Source organism: Budorcas taxicolor, chromosome 15, assembly GCF_023091745.1.
Source record: "Budorcas taxicolor isolate Tak-1 chromosome 15, Takin1.1, whole genome shotgun sequence".
NCBI lineage: Eukaryota > Metazoa > Chordata > Mammalia > Artiodactyla > Bovidae > Budorcas > Budorcas taxicolor.
This window is the reverse complement of record NC_068924.1, coordinates 15,974,314-16,000,948: the sequence shown is the minus strand read 5'-3', so window position 1 is coordinate 16,000,948 and position 26,635 is coordinate 15,974,314. Positions and strand designations below refer to the sequence as shown.

At 39.1% G+C, this 26,635-nt stretch overlaps 1 protein-coding gene across 1 annotated transcript in view; it reads right to left on the bottom strand.

Annotated features, from left to right (window-relative positions):
• GUCY1A2 (guanylate cyclase 1 soluble subunit alpha 2) overlaps positions 1–26,635 on the bottom strand; it is a 445,219-nt gene that overhangs the window by 308,741 nt on the left and 109,843 nt on the right. The gene's annotated exons all lie outside the window — the stretch shown is intronic.

The window sequence follows — 26,635 nt, the reverse complement described above, 5'->3', positions numbered from 1 at the left end:
GAAAATCCCAGAGACAGGGGAGCCTGGTGGGCTGCCGTCTATGGGGTCGCACAGAGTTGGACACGACTGAAGCAACTTAGCAGCAACAGCAGACATTATGTCCTTAATGCCACGAAACACTTCAATGTATGTTTTCTTAGAACAAGGATGTTCCCTTACATAAACTCAGTAAAATCACAAAGATGAACAAATTCAACACTGTTGTTGTTCAGTGGCTAAGTCCTGTTCAACTCTGTGCGACCCCATGAACTGAAGCAGGCCAGGCTTCCCTGGTCCTTTACTATCTTCCAGAGTTTGTTCAAGCGTATATCCGTTTCAGAGAGCTAATTCTTAGGCAGGTTGGTAAGGAGTCGGGGGCCCTCAAGGAGGAGAAAAAAGTAAGCATTTTATTCTATATATCAGAAGCTTTCTTTATTCCCTTCTTCTCTGTAATAAAACTTTGCCACACAAAGCTCTGAGTGACTGAAGCTGTGTCTTTGGTCCTGAAGTGAAATGCTCTCCTTCGGAGCTCATGAATCCAACACCATTTACCATAAGCTATCATCTTGGGTGATCAGGATCTTCAAGATAAGGCAAGGACACTTGGAGCTCTAGCCTCTCTGCCTTCTCAGTATACACATTTTCTGCTTTACTTTACTAGCTCTATGGTGTGTCTGTGTGTGTGACTGATAGCGAGCCCGAGGCATACAAAAACAAGTACAAAAATCACTTTTTCCTCACTGGCCAATCCTCCACCACCTCTTTTGCTATCACATACACTGGTGCGGCAACACTCAGAAGAGACATCTTGGTTTTTCGTTGTTGTTTTTGTTGTTCATCCCTTCATGACTCACCACTTCTACTGCAGTCAGGAATATGCCCAGGAATGTGCACAGGCACATGGAAGATGGATGCTTCCCCTAGGGGTCTTAGCTTGGGAAACATTCTGGAACAGAGGTCTTGATGGTAAAGAACTGGAAATCAATTTGGGATGTGTCAGGTCCAGCACTGCCCCGCCTCAATGGCAGAATGAGGACAGCTGAGGGGAATGAGCAAAGAGCCTGCATGGGTAAGATCAGACTGAGTCTGACTAGAGAAGGAAAGCTTCAGTGGAAAGTCTGTCTCCACCCCCACTCCCCCATGTAGAACAGGGAGGGACACCTCCCATGGGAAAAAACAAGGGTGCTAGAGGTTGCTTTTTCCTCTCTTACAAATGGGAGCTAGCAGTTCCAGACCACCCTTTGAAATGTATTTTTAAAACTGGGATAAGTTTGATCCCCAGAGGTTAACCTTACTTGGATATATCCTGGGACAGATGCTATCCCTTAATTCAAAAACTTGAGTTTTGGGGGAAAGCTGTTGCCTATGGAGATGAGTGGCTTGGTAATAAATCAACAAAAAAGAGGGAAGATGAGATGGATGCCCCTCCCTACTGGGAATCAGACCATCCCCACAACAGAGCCAGACTGGGACTATAACAGGGCGAAAGGAAGGTGGGATCAGAGCCACTTTGCCAGATGTATTCTTGAAAGTCTCAAGTGGGTGCATGCTAAGACTTTAAATATGCTAAGTCTGGCTGACATATAACAACTTATATGTTGTTAAGGGAGAGAAGGAAGTTCCTGGTAAATTCCTAGATGGACTACAGGAAGCCCTTGGCAGATTCACCGGATTGAGCCCGAAAGTACAGAGGGAGGAGTGATCTTAAAAGAGATTTCTCACTCAGATATTCTCTGCAAGCCACTAAAATAGGCTTATGGACCAAATTAGTCTTTAGACAAGCTTTTACGGACTTCCCTGGTGGCTTAGATGGTAAAGTGTCTGCCTACAATGTGGAAGACCTGGGTTTGATCCCTGGGTCAGGAAGATCCCCTGGAGAAGGAAATGGCAACCCGCTCCAGTACTCTTGCCTGTAAAATACCACGGACGGAGGATCCTGGTAGGCTACAGTTCATGGGGTTGCAAAGAGTAGGACATGACTGAGCGACTTCACTTTCACTTACAACTGGTTCAGAGAGTTTATTATGGCAGAGAATAGGAAGAAAAACAAAAGTGACTAGGGAAAGACTGAAGCCTTAGTGATGGCTGTCAGATTACTCTGAAATATCCAGAAGAAAAATGCCCAGAAGGGAGCAGGTAAAAAAAGGGATGGGCTTGTTATTAAGAAGGAGCGTCTCAAGTAGGATTGCCCTTAGGTGTCTAAGCCACCCCTGGCTCTATGTCTGGTCTGCAAAGGACTACACTGGAGAAGAGACTACCCTCAGAGGCACAGGCCCCTGGGGTCATACTCTCAAGACAATCAGGACTGAAGGTGCCCAGTGGCCCCCACACAAGCTCCCGTCCTAATTACACCTGAGGAAACCTGGGTATTAATGACTGGGGGGCCAACGAGTCGGTTTCCTTTTAGACACTGGGGCAACATACTCTGTGCTTACCAAAGCCCCTGGCCCACTTTCTCCCCAGTCCAATTCTGTGATGGGAATGTCTGGACGAGCCAAACTTTATTATCTAATTGTCCTCTAAGCTAAAACTGGGACTCTGTGCTGTTTTCACATGAGTTTCTAGTCATGTCAGAGTCTCCCTCACCCCTTTTGGAGAGGGATATACTGAGCAAGGTCCATGCCTCTGTTTTCATGAATATGGAGCCCTCTCGTTTTCTCCCATTAATCAAACAAAATGCAAATCCTAGAGTGTGAGCTGATGGAAAAACTGTGGATCAAGCAAAAAAGCTGTTCCTGTCATTATCAAGCTCAAAGACCCTCACCTACTCCACATAAAAAGCAGTATCCACTAAAACCCAAGTTAAAACACATCATTAAACATTTAAAGGAACAAGGGCTATCAATTCTCTGTAACAGTCCACACAACACTCTTCTTTTGGGTGTAAAAAAGTCAAATGATAAAAATGGAGACTGGTTCAAGATTTACAGACAATAAAAGAGGCTATGGTTCATTTACAGTCTGTGGTGCCTAATCCTTATACCTTATTGTCTGATATTCTTAACTAGCTAAATATTTTCCCCCTACCTATAACTTTAAAACAATTGAGAGGATTTTTAGTCTATGGGCTATTGCCACATTTGAATTCCAAGTTATGGGGAATTCACCCAGCCTTTATGTAAACTTGCAAGTGAAACTCAATGGCCCAAACCAACAAGCTAGTTTGGTCTCCAGAGACTAAAAAGGTTTTTAACACTCTTCAAACTGTTCTCCTGCAGGCTCCTACTTTTAAGCCTTCACATGGGGTCAGAGTTTAATCTGTTTGTTACTGAAAGGAAAGATATGTCCTTGAGAGTGAGGACACAACCCCAAGGACCTCATCAAAAACCTGTAGCTTATCAAATCAAAGAATTAAAAAGGTATGAAAAAAGGAAGAGCAAAGATTACTGATAAAGGATGGTTATAGTCCAAGGAAGGACAATTGGTGATTCCTGAAAATGCTCAATGGAAAATTCCTAAAGGTTACATCAGAGTTTTCACTTAGGTATTGAGAATACTTATCAGATGGCTTCTCGCTTATTTGAAGGCAAAAATGTAATGAAAACCTTAAAGAACATTATTAAGAGATGTGAGGTTTGTCAGAAAAACAACCCAAAGACTGAAAAGCTAGTGAAACCTGGGTTACAACAATGTGGAAAATATCCTGGAGAGGATTGGGAAATCGATTTTAGTCATAGGCCAAAAGCAAATGGATTTTCTTGCTTACAGTATTCTTTTTAATGGCTGAGTAATACTCCATTGTGTGTACGTACCACAGCTTTCTTATCCATTCATCTACCAATGGACATCTAGGTTGCTTCCATGTCCTGGCTATTATAAACAGTGCTGCGATGAACATTGGGGTACACGTGTCTCTTTCAATTCTGGTTTCCTCAGTGTGTATGCCCAGCAGTGGGATTGCTGGGTCATATGGCAGTTCTATTTCCAGTTTTTTAAGGAATCTCCACACTGTTCTCCATAGTGGCTGTACTAGTTTGCATTCCCACCAACAGTGTAAGAGGGTTCCCTTTTCTCCACACCCTCTCCAGCATTTATTGCTTGTACACTTTTGGATAGCAGGCATTCCGACTGGTGTGAAATGGTACTTCACTGTGGTTTTGATTTGCATTTCTCTGATAATGAGTGATGTTGGGCATCTTTTTTTGTGTTTGTTAGCAATCTGTATGTCTTCTTTGGAGAAATGTCTGTTTAGTTCTTTGGCCCATTTTTTGATTAGGTAGTTTATTTTTCTGGAATTGAGCTGCAGGAGTTGCTTGTATATTTTTGAGATTAATTCATTATCCGTTGCTTCATTTGCTATTATTTTCTCCCATTCTGAAGGCTGTCTTTTCACCTTGCTTATAGTTTCCTTTGTTGTGGAGAAGCTTTTAAGTTTAATTAGGTCCCATTTGTTTATTTTTGCTTTTATTTCCAATATTCTGCCGTTTTACATTTCTTTTTCATGGGGATGGTCTTGATCATGGCCTCTTATACAAAGTCACGATCCTCCATCCATAGATCTTCAGGCACTCTGCCTATCAGATCTAATCCCTTGAATCTATTTGTCACTTCCACTGTATAATCATAAGGGATTTAATTCAGGCCATACCTGCATGGTCTAGTGATTTTCCCTACTTTCTTCAATTGAAGTCTGAATTTAGCAATAGGAGTTTATGATCTGAGCCACAGTCAGCTCCTGGTCTTGTTTTTGCTGACGATATAGAGTTTCTCCATCTTTGGCTGCAAAGAATATAATCAATCTGATTTCTGTATTCTATCTGGTGATGTCCATGTGTAGAGGCTTCTCTTGTGCTGTTGGAAGAGGCTGTTTGTTATGAACAGTGCATTCTCTTGGCAAAACTCTGTTAGCCTAGGCACTGCTTCATTTTATACTCGAAGGCCAAATTTGCCTGTTACTCCAGGTATCTCTTGATTTCCTACTTCTGTGTTCCAGACCCCCATAACGAAAAGGACATCTTTTTTGGGTGTTAGTTCTAAAAGCTCTTGTAGGTTTTCATATAACCACTCAACCTCAGCTTCTTCAGCATTACTGGTCAGGACATAGACTTAGATTACCATGATATTGATTGGTTTGCCTTGGAAACGAATAGAGATCATTCTGTTGTTTTTGAGATTGCATCCATTTACTGCATTTTGGACTCTTTTGTTGACTATGATGGCTACGCCATTTCTTCTAAGGGATTCTTTTCCAGAGTAGTAGATATAATGTTCATCTGAGTTAAATTCACCCATTCCATTCCATTTTAGTTCACTGATTCCTAAAATGTTGATGTTCACTCTTGCCATCTCCTGTTTGACCACTTCCAATTTGCCTTGATTCATGGACCTAACATTCCGGGTTCCTATGCAGTGTTGCTCTTGACAGCATTGGACTTTATTTCCATCACCAGTCACATACACAACTGTGTGTTGTTTTTGCTTTGGCTCCATCTCTTCATTCTTTCTGGAATTATTTCTCCACCAACCTGCAGTAGCATATTGGGCACCTACCAACCTTGGGAGGTCATCTTTCAGTGTCCTATCTTTTTGCCTTTTCATACTGTTCATTGGGTTCTCAAGGCATGAATACTGAAGTGGTTTTCCATTCCCTTCTTCAGTGGACCACGTTTTGTCAGAACTCTCCACCATGACCCATCCATCCTGGGTGGCCCTACATGTCATGGCTCATAGTTTCATTAAGTTAGACATGGCTGTAGTCCATGTGATCAGTTTGGTTAGTTTTCTATGATTGTGGTTTTCATTCTGTCTGCCCTCTGATGATGCGGATAAGTGGCTTATGGAAGTCTCCTGATGGGAGAGACTGACTGAGGAATGGTCTTTTTCTGATGTGAGGTGCTATGCTCAGTAAAGCTTTAATCCAATTTTCTGTTGATAACCAGGGCTGTGTTCCCTCCCTGTTGTTTGACCTGAGGCCAAACTATGGTGGAGGTAATGAAGATAATGGTGGCCTCTTCAAAAGGTCCCATGCATACCATGTAGCACTCAGTGCCTCCGATCCTGCAGCAAGCCACCACCATCCCACGCCTCCGCCAGACACTCACAGGCAAGTCTTGGTCAGTCTCCTGTGGGGTCACTGCTCATTTCTCCTGGGTCCTGGTGTGTACAAGGTTTTTTTTGTCCCCTCCAAGAGTCTGTTTCCCCATTCCTGTGTAAGTTCTGGCAGCTCTATTGTGGGGTTAATGGCGACCTTCTCCAAGAGGGCTTATGCCATACCTAGGTCTGCTGCACCCAGAGCCCCTGCCCCTGCAGCAGGCCACTGCTGACCCACAGGAGACACTCAAACACAGTTTTGGTTCAGTCTGTTTGGGGTCTCTGGGTCCTGGTGCACACAAGGTTTGTTTGAGCTCTCCGTGCCTTACTCCCTGTCAAATCTCTAGAACCAGCACAGTCTTGGGTATACAGAAGATGATATTTATGAAATGGTGAACTCCAGTTGGGACCTTTCCCAGCTCAAAATACTATTACACAGCATCACTGGCTCCTTCCAGAGGTCGTTGCTACTCAGACAATGGCGGGAAAACTAGAACTTTCATCAACCTCCTCCATATTAGATAAATGATGTTTAAAAAGAAAATGTCCATTTTTTTCCAATGATCTTTGAATCAATGTAAACATTATAGTCATGTATAAATCCTATTAGACTGCTTAAACTAATTAAAAATGATTACTATTAACATATTAATCATTTAAGCCCTTCATCACTCTCTCTTACATTCCATTGTCTCATTTTTCTTCATAATGCATCACTCTGATGTAATCATTTGTGTTATTCATGGGGTTTTTTTGTTGTTGTTATCTATCTCTCCACTCTCTGTTTTTCTCTCTGCTAGTCACAAGAACCTAGAAAAGTAACTGAAAAAAAGTAGATACTCAATAAATATGTGTGCCAATGGAGCAAAGTACTTGAAAACTGTTTCTTTAATAAGCAAAACATTCTCTATAACATTATATACACATATCACTGGATTAATAAAATAAACCTTTTCTGGTAGTTGATAATAAGTTTTAGCTCAGCTAAACCCTTGGTTATCATTTAGAACCTTAAACTGAGGAAATTTTATAGATTTGCAAGAAGTAAGAGTCTCTTGATTACTAATTTTGCCATCTAAAAATTTAAGCTAAAATATGGCATGAAAGCAAAAAGTACTGATAAATTAAAGGAAGCAAATTTTTAAATGCTTGGAAGATTTACATTTTCCTTTTTATTAATATGAAGGATTGAGTATATTAACAATGAAAAAAGAAAGTATAAAAACAAACAAAAACAGAGATAAATGAAAAATAGTCCTAAATACTAGATGTGAATGAAGAGGTGAATGGTGTCAAATTTTGTAGGAAGTACAAAGAATCAGGAAAATCAGGACAAAAAGTAGAAAAATTATGGCAATCAGGTATTTTCAGTCAAAAGTCTTCTATGCGTTAATTACTCAGTAGAGTAATTCCCAAAAATCAGGATCATTTGTCATGGCTATGCTTGCTCTCTGGCTGAAATCCCTCTTGATCTTTCCTTTGAAAAAGCCTAAAATAACTTTGCTTTATGAAAGCTCACAGACAAATAAAAACTTCCCTTTCCCACAGTAGCTGCAAACTCACCCTAATGCCCTCTCTATTTCCGCATCTAGGCTAAATCTGTCCTCTGGTCATCAATAGGATTTCTGATCTGAGCAGTGGTGGAGAGAAAAATGTTACTTAAGCCAGCATTCTACTAAAACTATGAGTGACCTAGTCTTTCTGATACTCATTAAGTGACAACCTTCCACACATTTGTGCAAAGACATAAAATGAAGAAACAGAGGGAATGACCCAGAATTAGTCTGCTCAGTTTTCTCACTGGAGAAAATCAGGAAAAAAAAAAAAAAAGACATGATAAATGTGTGGTACAGATAGTAGCAGTCTAAGGTAGCAGTCTTCAACATTAAGGAGACTTTGCAAAGAGATAAAGGGCCAGGGTAAGGAGAAACCCTGACTAGAGCACAGGGGATCTAGCAGGAGCTATTAAACCTAGAGCCAGAAGACAAAGGGCAGTGAATAGACGCAGGGCTCCAGTTCCTGTTTAGAGTTCAGAAGCAAAACTAAAAGTCCTAAAGAGAAGTAAAAAGAACCGAATGGTGTACAAAGAAATAACCCACTATCAGGAATAAGATACAGAGAGAAACCTAGATTCTAGAACCCCTTGTTTCAGAAAGTACAACTTGGTACCAAATTCTCTAAGAATTAAAAGAGAGCTTACAAGGCATCCTTGCCGAAGAACAAGGTTAGATTTGGAGTTTCAGTGTTAAGTTATGGATGCACGCAAGATCTATCAGGGGAGCTTTTTCTCTTCCAGCTTTCTTGAGATATAATTTATGCAGAGCACTGTATAGGCTTAAGATGTACAGCATAATAATTTGACTTCCATACATCATGAAATGAGTACCACTAAGTTTAATGAACATCCATCTGACATAGACACAAAATTAAAGATAAAAGCAAATTTTCCTTGTGATGAGAATTCTTTCATATCATATGTATATAATTAAAGCATTAGTGTTAATTATACTGATCCTGTTGTACATTACATCCCTAGTATTTATTTACCTTATAACTGGAAATTTGTACTTTTTTATCATCTTTCTCCAACTCACTCTCTCACAACCTGCCACTTCTGGTCTGATACACAAATCTGAGCTTTTTAAATAAAACTTTTTATTTTATACTGGAGTATAGCCAACTGAGAGTCCCTTGGACAGCAAGGAGATCAAACCAGTGAATCTTAAGGAAAATCAACTCTGAATATCCATTGGAAGGACTGGTGCTGAAGCTGAAACGCCAGTATTTTGGTCATCTGATGTGAACAGCAGACTCATTGGAAAAGTGCCTGATGCTGGGAAAGATTGAGGGCAGAAGGAGAAGAGGGCATCAGAGGATGAGACGGCTGGATGACATCACCAATGCAATGGACATGAACGTGGGCAAACTTCAGGAGTTGGTGAGGTGTAGAGAGACCTGGTGTGCTGCAGTCCATGGGGTCACAAAGAGTTGGACACAACTGGGTGACTGAACAACAAAACAACATAGCCAACTAACAATGTTGTAACAGTTTCAGGGGGACACCAAAGGGAGTCAGCCATACCAAATCTGATCTTTTACCCTTTGAGTTTTTGTTTGCTGGTTTTAGAAGTATAATTGACCTACAATACTAAGCCAGTTCCTGTTATACAAGATACTGATTTGATATTTCTATTCATATCAAATGATCACTATAATAAATCTAGTTAAAATGTCACCATACATAGGTATTATGTAGGTATTAACTATATTGCCCACACTGTATATTTCATACTTGTGACATGTCTATTTTGTAACTCGAAGTTTGTACCTCTAAATCTCTCTCATCTATTTCTTTCCTCTGCACACCCTCTCAATAAATGTCTCTTAGTTCTCTGAATCTATAACTCTGTTTTTATTTTATGCTTATTTATTTTGCTTTTTAGATTCCACATAAAAGTGATATCATACATTATTTGTCTTTCTCTGTTGTACTAATTTCACTTAGCAAAATAACTATAGGTTCATCCATGTTGATGGAACTGGCCATATTTCACTCTTCTTTATATGGCTAGGGAATATTTCACTGTGTGTGCATGTGTGTGTGAGTCTCACATTTTTTGATACTAAGATTGCTTCCATATCTTGGCTATTGTAGAGAATACTTCAATAAAAATTTGTTGCTGTTCAGTAGCTAAGTCGTGTCCTTCTCTTCATGACAAGATGGACTGCAGCACGCCAGGCTACTCTGTCCTCCAACATCTCCCAGACTTTTCTCAAATTCATGTCAATTGAGGCAGTGATGCTATCTAACCATCTGATCCTCTGCCAACCCATTGTCCTTTTGCCTTCAATCTTTGCCAATGTCAAAGTCTTTTCCAATGAGTTGGCTCATCCCATCAGGCGGCCAAAGTTTTTCAGCATCAGTCCTTCCAATAAATGTTCAGGGTTAATTTCCTTTAGTATTGACTTGTTTGATGTCCTTGCAGTCCAAGGGACTCTGTCTTCCCAGCACCACAATTCTAAAGCATCAGTTCTTCAGCTCACAGCTTTCTCTATGGTCCAACTTTCACATTCATACATAACCACCGGAAAAACCATAGCTTTAACATGTGATGTGCAAACAGACGTCTCTGATTTTTAATACATCTAGGTTTGTCATAGCATTCTTTCTAATGAGCAAGTGTCTTAATTTTATGGCTGCAGTCACCATCCACAGTTATTCTGAAGCCCAAGAAAATAAAATCTTTCATTGCTTACATTTTTTCCTCTTCTATTTGCCATAATGATGAGAATAGATGCCATGATCTTAGTTGTTTTTTGTTTCGTTTTTTTAATGCTGAGTTTAAAGCCAGCTTTTTCACTCTCTTCTTTTACCTTCATCAAGAGATTCCTCAGTTTCTCTTCATTTCCTGCCATTAGAATGGTATCACCTGCACACAGGCAATTGTTGATATTTCCCCTGGTAATCTTGATTCCAGCTTTGATTCATCCAGCTGGGAATTTCACATGATGTACTCTGCATATAAAATATATAAGCAGGGTGACAATATATAGCCTTGTCACATTCCTTTCCCAATTTTGAACCCATCCATTCCTCCATGTCCAGTTTTAACTGTTGCTTCGTGACGTGCATATAGGTTTCTCAGGAAAAAAGTAAGGTGGTCTGGTATTCCCATCTCTTTGAGAATTTTCCAGTTTGTTGGGATCCACAGTCAAAGGTTTCAGCATAGTCAGTAAAACAGAATTTGATGTTTTCTCTGAAATTTCCTTGCTTCCTTCATGATCCAACGAATGCTGGGAATTTGATCTTAGGTTCTTCTGCCTCTTCAAAACCCAGCTTGTTCATCTGGAAGTTCTCAGTTCATGAACTGATGCCTAGCTTAAAGGATTTTGAGCATAACCTTGCTAGCATGTGAAATTAGCACAGTGGTACAATAGTTTGAACATTTGTTGGCATTGTCCTTCTTTGGGATGGAAATGAAAACTGACTTTTTCCAGTCCTATGACCACTACTAAATTTTCCCTATTTGCTGACATATTGAGTGCAGCACTGAACAGCATCATCTTTTAGGGTTTGAAATAGCTCACCTGGAATTCCATCACTTCCACTAGCTTTGTCTGAAGTAATGCTTCCTAAGGCCCACTTGACCTCATGCTCCAGAATGTCTGGCTCGAGGTGAGTGAACACCATCATGGTTATCTGGTTCATTGAGACTTTTCTTGTATAGTTATTCCGTGTATTCCTGTCACCTCTTCTTAATTTCCTGTGCTTATTTTAGGTCCTTACCAATTCTGTCTGTTGTGCCCATCCTCCATATTTCCAGTTTTCTTGAAGAGTCTCTAGTCTTTCCCATTCTGTTGTTTTCCTCTGTTTCTTCGCACTGTTCATTTAAGAAGCCCTTCTTGTTTCTCCTCGTTGTTCTCTGGAACTCTGCATTTAGTTGGGTATGTCTTTCCCTTTCTCCCTTGCTTTTTGTTTCTCTTCTTTCCATAGCTATTGGTAAAGCCTCCTCACACAACCACTTTGCTTTCTTGTGTTTCTTTTTCTTTGTAATGGTTTGGTCACTGCCTCCTATGCAATGTTACAAAGTTCTGTCCATCCATAGTTCTTCAGGTAGTCTGTCTTCCAGATTTAATCTCTTGAACCTATTCAATAAACATAGGGGTGCATATATATATATATGTTTTTAATTAGTGGTTTTGTTTTCTTTGGATAAATACCCAGGAGTGGAATTTCTGGATTATATACAGTTGTATTTTTAAATTTTTTAAGTACTCGCCATACTGTTTTCCATAGTGACCAAAACAGTTCCAATAGAGAATGAAGGTTCCCTTTTCTCCACATCCTCACCAACAATAATTGTTTGTTGTCTATTTGAGAATAGTCATTCTGACAGGTGGGAGGTAATATGTCAATGCTCTTTTGATTTGCATTTACCTGTGATAGTTGTGCTGAACAACTTTTCATGTTCCAGTTGGCCATCTATATATCTTCTTTGGAAAAATGTCTATATAGATCCTCTGTACATTTTCTAATCAGTTGTTTGTTTGTTTGATGTTGAATTGTAAGTGTTCTTTGTATGTTTTGGATATTAACCCCTTATCAGATATATCATCTGCAAAGATCTTTCCCATTCATTAAGTGGCCTTTTTGTTTTTCTGATAGTTTCCTTTGCTGCGAAATGCTTTATAGTTTGATGTAGCTTCATGTATTTATGTATATTTTGTTTCCCTTGCCTGAGGAGATATATCCAAAAAAATATTACTAAGACTGATGTCAAAGCACATACTGCCTATATTTTCTTCTAGAAGGTTTATATTTTCAGATCTTTAATTTTAGTCTTTAATTCATTATGAGTTCACTTTTGCCTACAGAATAAGAAAACAGTCCAGATTGATTTTTAGAATATAGCTGTCCAGTTTTCCCAACACCATTTATTGATGAAGTTTTACTTTCCTCTCTGTATATTCTTGTCTCCTTTGTCATAGATTAACTGCTCATGTAAATGTTGGTGTATTTCTGGGCTGTCTATTCTGTTCCATGGATGTATATAACTGTTTTGCACCAGTACCACACTGTTTTGATGACTGTAGCTTTGTAGTAGCATTTGAAATCAGACAGTATGATACTTGAATCTCTGCTCTACTTTCTCAGGTTGTTTTGGCTATTCTGGGTCTTATAGTGTATACTGTCTTATGTGATAGAATCAAAGGCCTGGGTGGGGTTGCCTGGCACTTCAGCTTCTCCTGGCCTGCAGCAGCAGCAACAGTAACTGCAGCAGTGGAAGCAGGGATACACCATGCAGCAGCAGGCAGCACTCATAGCTGGACAGGATCAGCCCTTGTCTCAGCTCAGCTGGGTCCTGCTGGGCTGGTTGGAGGGAGACTGCCACCAAGTGCATGAGAGCCAGAGCCCAGGCTGGAAGGTGACCTTTTCTTTTCCTTTAAATAAATATATTTGTTTTTAATTGGAAGATAAGTGTTCTACAATATTGTGTCAGTTTCTGTGATACATCAACATGAATCAGCCATAGGTATATATATGTTCCCTCCCTCTTGAAACTCCTGCCCACTTCCCAGCCCATACCACCCCTCTTGGTTGTCAAAGAGGGATGGGATGGGGTGGGCTTGGAGCCCCCTGTGTCATACAGCAAGTTCCCACTGGCTACTATTTTATATGTGGTAATACATATGTTTCAATGTTGCTCCTTCAACTTGTACCTCCCTCTCCTTCCACACTGAATCCATAAGTCTGTTCTCTATTTATGCATCAACATTGCTGCCCTGCAAATAGGTTCATCAGTATCATCTCTCTAGATTCCACATATATGCCTTATATAAGATATTTGTTTTTCTCTTTCTAACTTCCTTCACTCTTGATAATGGGCTCTAGGTTCATTCATTAGAGCTGACTGAAATGCATTCCTTTTTGTAGCTGAGTAATATTCCATTGTATATATGTACTACAACTTCTATATCCATTTATTTGTTGATGGACATCTAGACTGTTTCCATGTCCTAGATATTGTAAATAATGCTGCAATGAACATTGTGGCACATGTGTCTTTTTCAACTATGGCTTTCCTGGGGGATATTCCCAGTAGTGGGATTGATGGGCCATATGGTAGTTTTGTACAGATGTGAGAGCTGGACCATAAAGAAGGCTGAGCACCAAAGAATTGATGCTTTTGAATTGTTGTGTTGGAGAAGACTCTTGAGAGTCCCTTGGACAGAAAGGAGATCAAAGCAGTCCATCCTAAAGGAGATCAGTCCTGAGTGTTCATTGGAAGGACTGATGTTGAAGCTGAAACTCCAATACTTTGGCCACCTGATGTGAAAAACCTACTTACTGGAAAAGACCCTGATGCTGGGAAAGATTGAGGGCAGGAGGGGAAAGGGGTGACAGAGGATGAGATGGATGGATGGCATCATCAACTCAATGTACATGAATTTTGAGCAAACTTTGGGAGATGGTGATGGACAGAGAAGTCTGGCATGCTGCAGTCCAAGAGGTCACAAAGAGTCAGACATGACAGTGACTGAACAACCATAATAATGGAAGTTTTATTCCTAGTTTTCCAAGGACTCTCCACACTGTTCTCCACAGTTGCTGTATCAATTTACATTCCCACAAAGAATGCAGGAGAGTTCCCTTTTCTCCAAACTCTCTCCAGCATTTATTGTTTGTAGAATTTTTGATGATGACCATCGTGATCAGTCTGAGGTGATACTTCATTGTGGTTCTGGTTTGTATCTCTCTAGTCATGTATGGATGTGAGAGTTGGACTGTGAAGAAGGCTGAGTGCCAAAGAATTGATGCTTTTGAACTGTGGTGTTAGAGAAGACTCTTGAGAGTCCCTTGGACTGCAAGGAGATCCAATCAGTCCATTCTGAAGGAGATCAGTCCTGGGTGTTCTTTGGAAGGAATGATGCTAAAGCTGAAACTCCAGTACTTTGGCCACTTCATGTGAAGAGTTGACTCATTGGAAAAGACTCTCTCATCCTTAGAGGACAGAGGATGAGATGGCTGGATGGCATCACTGACTCGATGGACATGAGTTTGAGTGAACTCCAGGAGTTGGTGATGGACAAGGAGGCCTGGCGTGCTGCAATTCATGGGGTCGCAAAGAGTCGGACACGACTGAGTGACTGAACTGAACTGAACTGAATAATGAATGATGTTGAGCATCTTTTCATGTGTTTATTAGCCATCTGTATGTCTTCTTTGAAAACATGTCTGTTTAGGTCTTCTCCCCTTTTTATCAGATTCTTTTTTTTTTTTTTTTTTGGTATTGAGTTGCAAGAGATGCTTGTATATTTTGGAGATTAATCCTTAGTCAGTTGTTTCATTTACTACTATCTTTTTCCATTCTGAGGGCTGTCTTTTCACCTTGTTTATAGTTTCCTTTGCTGTGCAAAAGCTTTCAAGTTTAATTAGGCCCCATTTGTTTATTTTTGGTTTTATTTCCATTATTCTAGGAGGTGGGTTACAGAGGATATTGTTGTGATTTATGTCAAGGAATGTGTTGCCTATGTTTTCCTCTAAGAGCTTTATAGTTTGGGGCCTTGCATTTAATTCTTTAATATATTTTGAGTTTATTTTTGTGTATGGTGATAGGAGATTTCATTATTTATATGTAGCTGTTCAGTTTCCCCAGCACAACTATTGCAGAGGCAGATTTTTCTCCACTATATATTCTTTCATCCTTTGTCAAAGATAAGGTACCCATAGGTGCATGGGTTTATCTGTGGGCTTTCTATCTTGCTCCACTGGTCTATATTTCTGTACTTGTGCCAGCACTATACTATCTTGATGACTGTAGCTTTGTAGTATAGTCTGAATTCAAGAAGGCTGATTCCTCCAACTGTTTTCTTTTCTCAAGATTATTTTGGTTATTTGGGGTCTTGTGTGTTTCTAAACCTATTGTGAATTTTTTTTTTTTTTTTTTTGCTCTAAGTTATGTGAAAAATACTATTGGCAGTTTGATAGGGATAGCACTGACTCTGTAGATTGCTTTGGGTAGCACAGTCATTTTCATAGTACTGATTCTTCCAGTCCAAGAACATAGTATATCTTTCTACCCGTTTGTGTCATCTTTGATTTCTTTTATCAGTGGCTTATAGTTTTCTGCATACAGGTCTTTTGTCCATTTAGGCAGGTTTACTCCTGGCCCTTTTTTTATGTAGATAAATCTCAATAATATTTCTTATAAGACTGATTTGATGGTGCTGAACTATTCTAGCTTTTGTTTGTAAAACATTGGATCTTTCCATCAAATTTTAGTGAAAGACTTGCCAGATAAAGCATCCTTGGTTTTAGGTGTTTCTCTTTTATCACTTTGACTATATCAAGTCACTCCTTTCTGGCCCACAGAGTCTTTGTTGAAAAGTCACCTGATTGCCTTACAAGTGTTCCCTTATACCTAAAATGTTGCTTTTCCCTTGCTACTTTTAATATTCTCTCTTTATCTTTAATTTTTGCCATTTAAATTATAATATGCCTTGGTATTTTCCTCTTTGAGTTGATCATATTTGAAACACTCTGTGCTTCCTCAGCCTGGATCTACCCTTTCTCATGTTAGGGAAGTTTTCAGTGATTATGACTTCAAATATGTTTTCTGATCCTTTCCCTGTCTCTTCTTTTTCTCAGACCCCTATAATGCAAATGTTAGTACTATTGATGTTGTAGAAATCTCTTGAATTTTCTCAATACGTTTATTCTTTTTCTTTTTTCTGTTCAACTTCAGTGATTTCTACTACTCTTGTCTTCCAGCTTGCTGATCTGTTCCTCTGTATCACCTAACCTACTCTTGACTCCTCCCAGTGTATTTTTTATTTAAGTTATTGTATTCTGCAGCTCCGTTTGGTTCTTAATATTTTCTAACTCTTTATTGTAAATTTCTAACTTTTCACTCTGTTTATCCAGTCTTCTCCAGAATCTTTCAAATAACTTTACAGTCACTACCTTGAAATCTTTATCAAGTAGATTGCTTATCTTCACTTCACTTCACTTCACCTCATTCATCACCTGGGGTTTTTTCTTGTTCTTTCATTTGGAACATATTCCTCTGTTGCCTCATTTTCCCTAACTTGTTCCAACTTCTATGAATTAGGTAGGCTGTTACATTTCCTGACCTTGGAGAATGACCTTTTATAGGGGAATTCTTATGCTTTCCAGCAGTGCACTCATTCCTGGTCCCCAGAGTTATAGGTTTTAAGGTACCCCCTATGTGGGCTGCATAGGTCTTTCTGTTGTTGCAGGCTGACTACTAGGGGTAGTCTGGTAGACATGGCTGGATCCCAGTTGGGTTTTTCACCATGCTTTGTACAGAAGCAGCTGGCCCCTGGTGGGTGGCTGCAGAGTCCCAGGTGGTACCAGGGCTGATATCAGTCAATGAGTGTGCTGAGCAACATCTCCCATGGGTGGCTGTGTGGATGGGGTTCCAAGATATAGTGTCAGTCTGCTGATGGCTGGGGCTGATGATACCGGATGCAGCTGACTGTGGGATTCACAGGGTCCAAAGCTGGTGTCAGCCTAATGGTTACTGATCAGGGTTCAGGCCAGTGCACTACTGTGCAGGGCCAGGTCTTAGGCCATCTAGTGGACAGACCTGGGTCCTGGGGTGACAGTGAGCTCAGGAGGCCTTAAGGCAGCTGGCCTGCTGGTGGGTGGGGGTGTGTTCTTGCCAAGGTAGCTACTTAGCCTCAGGGTAGTACTGGCACTGATAGACTAGCAGGCAAGGCCAGTTCCCAGTGCTAATAATCCAGAGTAAGGATTCCAAAATGGCACCTGACAGCACCAGCATCCTCATGGTAAAATAAGCTCCTCAAAATGGATGGCAATAATATATTCCCAGGGTAAGTTTCAATTTCCTCCTGCCTTTTCAGGAGTGTCTCCAAGATAAGCAGGTGTGTCTGACCCAGGCTCCTTTCATTTAACTGCTTCTGCCCTGGGTCCTAGAAGCTGTGAGATTTTGTGTGTACCATTTAAGAGTGAAGTCTCAACTGGAGCCTATTATACAGAGTGAAGTAAGTCAGAAATAAAAACACCAATACAGTGTACTAACGCATATATATGGAATTTAGAAAGATGGTAACAATGACCCTATATGCAAGACAACAAAAGAGACACAGATGTACAGAACAGTCTTTTGGACTCTGGGAGAAGGCGAGGGTGGGATGATTTGAGAGAACAGCATTGAAACTTGTATCTTATCGTATGTGAAACAGACTGCCAGTCCAGGTTCAATGCATGAGGCAGGGTGCTCAGGGCTGGAACACTGGGATGACCCAGAGGGATGGGATGGTGAGGGAGGTGGTGGGGCGGCGTTGGGGGGGGGGGGGGTTCAGGATAGGGAACACATGTACACCCATGGCTGATTTCATGTCAATGTATGGCAAAACCCACTACAATATTGTAAAGTAATTATCCACTAATTAAAATAAATTAATTACTTTAATTTAAAAGATTTTTTAAAAGAGTGAAGTCTCTATTTCCCACAGCCCTTTGGGCTTCCTGAAGGTAATCCTCGCTGGTCTTCAAAGCCAAACATACTGGGGTCTGTCCTGGTAAGGACCCCAAGACTGAAGAATCCAATATAGGGCTTGGACTCCTCACTTTTTGGGAAGAACTTTTACAACTATAATTATGCTTTCACTTGTGGGTCACCCCCCAGTATGGGTCTTGTCTATACTGCATCTCAGCCCCTCCTACCCATCATGTTGTGGTTCCTTCATTATCTTTAATTGTAGAAGATCATTTTTGCTAGCGTCTGGTCTTTCTCATTAATAGCTATTCAGTAAATAGCTGTAACATTGGTGTGCCTTTGGGAGGAGGAGAGCTCAGGATCATACAAATCTGCAGTCCCTATTCTAGATATGGTGAATGAGAATATCTAGATATAGTGTGCACAAGTCTCTTCTTTTCCAGCTGATCTTTTTTTTCAATTCACTAGAATAATCTATTCTTCTAGATCTAGAGTGGAGATGATTACTTCTGAGATTAGAATTCAAAACAATAATACCAAAAAAATGTCTCTCTCAGGAGGACAAAAGCATAAATTCATAAATGTTAAAATAAATATACATATATTCAAAGTTGGTTTTTCTTCTCTTTTTCTTCATCTAGCTCTGGAAAATGTTCAGTCCTGACCAATATGTATAACTCAGTAATTATGTCAGTATTCTTGTTTATGAATATCACACTTCTTTGCTTCCTTGAACTGACTGATACATGTGCCTCATTGCTTTCTTTTCATATCTACCAACAGCACTCTGCTTACATCAAACATTGCATCTCATACCACCAACTATTCTTCTCTCCTGTGGGGACTCACAGCTGGTTATTCTGACTTTTTTTTTCTACATGGGAAGGGAAGTCAATCCTTCCTATCTCCAACCATTCTCTATCTCCCAAAAATCTACTCCAACCAAGTCTGGACCACAATGGTGGGGAAAAAGTGTAGAAGCTGCCCACAAGCACTACATGAAAATTAACATGTACCACAAGGAAAAATTCTGATGAGTATTTCCATATCCACATCACCTTTCTTCACACAAGAAAATTGCCATTTCTTATGATAAAGTTATTTATTGATTTAGAAAAGGCAGAGGGACCAGAGATCAAATTGCCAACATCTGTTGGATCATAGAAAAAAAACAGAAGAATTCCAGAAAAACATCTACTTTTGCTTTATTGATTATGCCAAAGCCTTTTATTTAGTAGATCACAACAAACTGGAAAGTTCTTCAAGAAATAGGAATGCCAGATCACCTTACCTGCCTCCTGAGAAATCTGTGTGCAGGTAAATAAACAGCTAGAACTAGACATGGAACAATGGGCTGGTTCCAAATTGGGAAAGGAGTATGTTAAGGCTGTATATTGTCACCCTGCTTATTTAACTTATATGCAGAGTATATCATGCAAAATGCCAGGCTGGATGAAGCACAAGCTGGAATCAAGATTGCCAGGAGAAATATCAGTAACCTCAAATATGCAGACAACACCACCCTTATGGCAGAAAGTGAAGCAGGACTGAGAGCCTCTTGATGAAAGTGAAAGAAGAGAGTGAAAAAGTTGGCTTAAAACTCAACATTCAAAAAACGAATATCATGGTATCATGTCCCATCACTTCATGGCAAATAGATGGTGAAACAATGGAAACAGTGACAGTCTTTATTTTCCTGGGCTCAAAAATCACTGCAGATGAAGGCAGTCATAAAATTAAAAGATGCTTGTTCCTTGGAAGAAAAGCTATGACCAACCTAGATAGCATATTGAAAAGCAGAGACATTATTTTGCCAACAAAGATCCGTCTGGTCAAAGCTATGGGTTTTCCAGTAGTCATGTATGGATGTAAGGGATGGACTATAAAGAAAGCTGAGAGCTGAAGAAGTGATGCTTTTGAACTGTGGTGTTGAAGAAGACTTTTTTTTTCTCTCTCTTTATTTTTTATTTATTTTTTACAATACTGTATTGGTTTTGCCATACATTGACATGAATCTGCCACGGGTGTACATGAGTTCCCAATCCTGAACTCCCCTCCTACCACCCTCCCCATATCATCTCTCTGGGTCATCCCAGTTCACCAGCCCCAAGCATCCTGTATCCTGTATCAAACCTAGACTGGCGATTCGTTTCTTACATGACAGTATACATGTTTCAATGCCATTCTCCCAAATCATCCCACCCTCTCCCTCTCCCACAGAGTCCAAAAGTTTGTTCTATACATCTGTGTCTCTTTTGCTGTCTCGCATACAGGGTTATCATTACCATCTTTCTAAATTCCACATATATGTGTTAGCATACTGTATTGGTGTTTTTCTTTCTGTCTTACTTCACTCTGTATAATCGGCTCCAGTTTCATCCACCTCATTAGAACTGATTCAAATGTATTCTTTTTAATGGCTGAGTAATACTCCATTGTGTATATGGGGAAGACTCTTGAGAGTTCCTTGGATGGCAAGGAGATCAAACCAGTCAATCCTAAAGGAAATCAGTCCTGAATATCATTGGAAGGACTGATGCTGAAGCTGAAACTCCAATACTTTGGCTACCTGATGTGAAGAAGTGACTCACTGGAAAAGACCCTGATGCTGGGAAAGATTGAAGGCAGGGGGAGAAAGGGATGACAGAGGATGAGACGGCTGGATGTCATCACAGACTCGATGGACATGAGTTTGAGCAAGCTCCGCAAGTTGGTGATAGACAGGGAAGCCTGGCATGCTGCAGTCCATGGGGTCACAGTCAGACATGACTGAGCAACTGAACTGAACTGATCATAAAATTAAGATCAGACTTGGTGGAAAAGCATGATAGGCAAGGAATTTGAAGTTTGGGCTCCATCAAACTACATTTGAAAGGAATCTCTTCTCTCACTTCAACTACCTACCATTACTGGTAACAGAAACAGGGAAAGAGAACTCCAAAACACTTATAAAAATCATCCATATTACATAATCATAGCTCCCCACATGGAAAATAAAACATATGAGAATTTTAACTGAACAGGCTCATTAAAAAAGCAAAGATTAATATTTTATTTTTGAAAGATAAGACTGAAGTGAGATAGTAAGGTGGATACATCACATACAACAAACCTCAATTTGAGTAACATCTTTATTCTGACTCATAAAATTATATTCACCAAATTAATTTAAATAAATGGTGATAGAAACACTGTCAAAAACACTTAAAATTGACTGAACATCTAAATTCAAGGTTAATAAGAATGACAACTCACCTAGCATAGAACATAGGGTATTTGAATTTAATCTTACTTAAAATTTTCATTAATTATCAGAATAATTAAGTAACAAATTAATAAAATGTATAGTCCAGTCAAAGTTAGAGATCTGTAGTAAGGAATAATAACAGAGAATGTAAGGGATCGAAAAAAAAAAAATAGTAGACCTAAGTAAAAATTTAATGAATAAAAGGCATAAAATAAAAAGGGGAAAAAAGGGGGGAAGAAAAGGCAATATGTTCATCTGAACTAAAATATTCAGAAGGAATGAACACAAAGATGTTATTTAAATTTAAAAAGTAAATATGCCAAATCAATGTGATTTTTTTCCATCTGATGGTAATAAAAATGACCTATGACTTTGACATAGGAAGTGGTATGGGCCCACAACCATCTTTCTCCATACTAAGAAAAGAATAAACTTCTTTCTAACTCAGAGAAAAACCAAAATTGTTCTTTCACAATAGAAGCACTAAAGAGGTCAATAAGGAATGCAGCACACTCTTACATCACAACCTCACAGACTTCCTACCTTCCCCACAGGCCCACGCAAAAAGCCTGACTTAACTCTGCTTCCTCTTATTCTAAGCTACAGATCATTTTTTTCTAGGTTAGGAATTTTCCAATATTAAATGGAAGTGATACTGTTTCCTGAGAAAAGAGCAACAGGAGATTGTTTAAGAGACTTGCAAAACCTGCTTAAGAGAATGAAATGAGTAAAAGAAGTTTTCATTAAATGAGTGTGACTCACTAGCCATTGATAGTGTTGAAAAGAATTCAAACTGCAGCAATCTGATGATGAGGGGAGCATAAGCATAATGATAAAGACTGTTTGTGAATATCTTATATTTTTAATATCTTCAATAAACAGTATTACAAATCATATCACTTTGAAGTTCCACCTATGTCCCTCAATAATCACTTTCCACTATATAAGAGTGGCCTACTCCATTCCCAGGGCTTATTTTTACCAAATCAGAGGGAAATATTCTGCCTGTTAGCACTATGGATAATTTCTGGTATGACTCTTAATCATACTATGATTTTTAATAATTTTTAAACAGTTTCTAAATTCATTCATATAATCTTAGAAAAGCACTCATATTAAAAAGAGAAAAACAAAATTCTCATCTATAGTTTGTATATGTTTAAATTATAAGGAGATAGTGGGTACACATGTAAGAGAATGACTAAATTAAGAAAGAAATCTGACACCACCAGTTTCTGAAGAGGATAAGGAGCAAGTGATACAATCATTTTGGAAGACACTTTGGTACTTTCTTACACAGCTAAACAAAGTGCAACAGTCACATTCTTAGGTACTTACCTAACTGATTCAAAACTATGTCTATATAAAACCTGCAGGTGAATGTTGATAGCAGGCGTATCCATAATCCCCAAAAATGGAAGCAACCAGCTGACTCTCAACCAGTGAATGGATAAGTAAACTGTAGTATATTATTATGATGATATACTATTCAGAGAGAAAAAAAGGAACGTGCTATCAAGCCACACAAAGGCATGTATTAATCCTAAACACACACTGCTAAGCAAAAAAAAAAAAAACAGAAAGAAAGGAATGTGAAAAGGCTACATGCTATTTGATTCCATTTATATAACAGTCTGGAAAAAGCAAAGCTATAGAATGGTAAAATGACAGAGGCAGAAAATATACAAGATGAGTTTGGAGCATCTTATAATACAAGATTGGAAGTCCTCAAAACACACATGGTGGATTCATTTCAATGTATGGCAAAACCAATACAGTATTGTAAAGTAAAATAAAGTAAAAAAATATTTTTTACACACAAAATAATGATGGACATATGTCAAAGTACCACAGCAGGCAAATGAAAGCAAGCTGACTAGTATTCTTTAAAACCATCAACACCATCAAAAACAAGGAAAGTCTGAAACACTGTCACAGCCAATAGGAGACTAAGGAGACCTAACAACTAATGTAGTATATCCTGAGTGGGATGCTGGAAAAGAAAAAAAAATGGGTAACAACTAAGGACATCTAAATAAAGCCTGAAATTTAGTTAATAATAATGTATCAGTACTGGTTCATTAATTGGGACCAAAGCACTACATCTATGTAAGACCTCAATAATAGTGGAATTTGGTGCCAAATGTATGAGAATTTTGTGTACCATTGTCATATCTGTCCTGTAAATTTGAATCTGTACTAAAATTAAAAGTATATAATTTTTAAAAACATAAAGGGAAAAGAAAAGTAAAAATTTATTTACAAAAAATATTCAGAAAAGAGCAAGAGATGGTCTGAAGAATTAAGGCTGTGTGTGGCTGCCCTCCCACACAAAGAAGAGGTCCAGGACACAAAGCTGCTAGTGATAGGGAAATAATGCATTAGAGATAAAGAAGAGTAAAAAATAAATAAATAAAAAAGAAAGACAACTGTCACATTTTTCCAGTAAGGAATGAAAGCTTAGTATGGGAAATTTAGAAGGATAAACGGGGAAAAGTTCGTCAACAGATTCAGAAGAAAATGCTCCCAAGAGAAAAAGAAAATCATCTAGGGGAGTAAAGAAAGCTATCTACATTTCATCTCAATAGTTTATATCTTCTAAAACTGGCCTGTATAATTTAAGGATCAATTTTTATTTAAATGTCCTATAATTTTACACATATTGGAGCAAGTGTTCACTTTCAGTGGTCTCATTCTTTTTCAGGCCTACCTACTACGTCTCATTTCAGAAAAAAGTATGCAAGCAGAGAGCAGAAAACAGAAGTTATTTGTTCATATTCAGAGAATCACTACTCATATTTCTATTAATAATTATTAATTGAGGGTGGAGGTCTTGGACAGGTCAAGAGGGTCAGAAGTGTCGGGGTTTCTGAAGAGTCCTGGAGGTGTGATGGATTAAAGATCTGAGAGGGAGGCATCAGAGGCATCAGATACGATCTGGGAAGAGATCAAGCCCTGAGCCTTTGGAGTCGGGGCACTGACTCCAAAATCCTACACTACCAGAGAATTAACCCTGGGGAGCATCAAACAGTGAGAACTCACACCAAGGAAACCACTCAAATACAAGACTTGGCATCACCCAACCACCAGTAGCACCCTGTGCAGGATACCTCATCTAAACAACAAACAAAACAAAAATGCAAACCCAGTCATCAGCAGACAGGATTACTACCTCATTCAGCCTTGCTCATCAGAGGAAAACCAAACAAAAAAACAAACAAACCCCTAAAATCTCACCTTATACGAAGCTTACAGAAACGACTGGAACAACATTAGGAGGGCAGAAACCAAAAGGAAGAAAAAAATTCAACCTTGAAGCCTGGGAAAAGGAGACTTCAAACACAATAAGCTTAAAAGAAAAAATAATGAAAAGGCAGAGAAATACTACACAAATGAAGGAACAAACTAGAAACACAGAAGGAACCTTCCTCAATGTAGTAAAGGCTGTATACAATAAGCCTACAGCAAACATTATTCTCAATGGTGAAAACCTATAAGCATGCCCCCTAAGATCAGGAACAAGACAAGGGTGTCCACTTTCACTGCTATTATTCAACATAGTTCTGGAAGTCCTAGCTATAGCAATCATAAATGAAAAAGAAATAAAAGGGATCCAGATCAGAAAAGAAGTAAAGCTCTCAGTTTGCAGATGACATGATACTGTACATAGAAAACCCTAAAGATAGTATCAGAAAATTACTGGAGCTAATCAGTGAATTTAGCAAAGTTGCAGGATAAAAAATCAAGACAGAGAAATCACTTGCATTTCTGTATACTAACAATGAAATATCAGAAAAAGAAATTAAGGAATCAATCCCATTCAACATTGCAACAAAAATAATTAAATATCTAGGAATAAACTTACCTAAGGAGATAAAAGAACTGTACACAGAAAATTATAAGACACTAATGAAAGAAATCATAGATGACATAAACAGATGAAGAGATAGTTCATGTTCCTGGGTAGGAAGAATCAATATTGCATAAATGACTATACTACCAAACACAATCTACAGATTGAATGTGATCCCTATCAAATGATCAATGACATTTTTCACAGAACTAGAACAAAAAATTTCACAATTCATATGGAAACACAAAAGACCCCGACTAGCCAAACCAGTCTTCAGAAAGAAGAATGGAGCTGGAGGAATCAACCTTCGTGACTTCAGATTATACTACAAAGCTACAGTCATTAAGACAGTATGGTACTGGCACAAAAATAGACATATAGACCAATGGAACAAGACAGAAAGCCCAGAAATAAACCAATGCATCTATGGGTATCTTATTTGTGACAAAGGAGGCGAGAATATACAATGGGGCAAAGACAGTCTCTTCAATTAATGATGCTAGAAAAATTGGACAGCTGCATATTAAAGAATGAAATTAGAACACTTCCTAACACCATACACAAAGGTAAACTCAAAACGGTTTAAAGACCTAAATGTAAGACCAGAAACTATAAATCTCTTAGAGGAAAACATAGGCAGAACACTTGATGACATAAATCAAAGCAAGATCCTCTATGACCCACCTCCTCAGTTCAGTTCAGTTCAGTCGCTCAGTTATGTCCGACCCTTTGCAACCCCATGAATCGCAGCACACCAGGCCTCCCTGTCCATCACCAACTCCTGGAGTTCACTCAGACTCATGTCCATCGAGTCAGTGATGCCATCCAGCCATCTCATCCTCTGTTGTCCCCTTCTCCTCCTATCCCCAATCCCTCCCAGCATCAGAGTCTTTTCCAATGAGTCAACTCTTCACATGAGGTGGCCAAAGTACTGGAGTTTCAGCTTAAGCATCATTCCTTCTAAAGAAATCCAGGTCTGATCTCCTTCAGAATGGACTGGTTGGATCTCCTTGCAGTCCAAGGGACTCTCAAGAGTCTTCCCCAACACCACAGTTCAAAAGCATTAATTCTCTAGTGCTCAGCCTTCTTCACAGTCCAACTCTCACATCCATACATGACTACTGGAAAAACCATAGCCTTGACTAGACGAACCTTAGTCGGCAAAGTAACATCTCTGCTCTAGAGCAATGTAAATAAATGCCAAGTAAACAAGTGGAACCCGATTAAACTTAAAAGCTCTTGAACAGCAAAGGAAACTATAAGCAAGGCGAAAAGATAGCCCTCAGACTGGGAGAAAATTATAGCAACTGAAATAACTGACAAAGGATTAATGTCCAATATACACAAGCAGCTCATACAATTATTGCAAGAAAAACAAACAAACAAAAAACAAAAACTGGGGAAAAGACCTAAACAGACATTTCTCTAAAGAAGACTAAAGATGGCTAACAAACACATGAAAAGATCCTCAACATTGCTCATTATTGCCGCTGCTGCTGCTAAGTTGCTTTAGTTGTGTCCAACTCTGTGCAGCCCCAT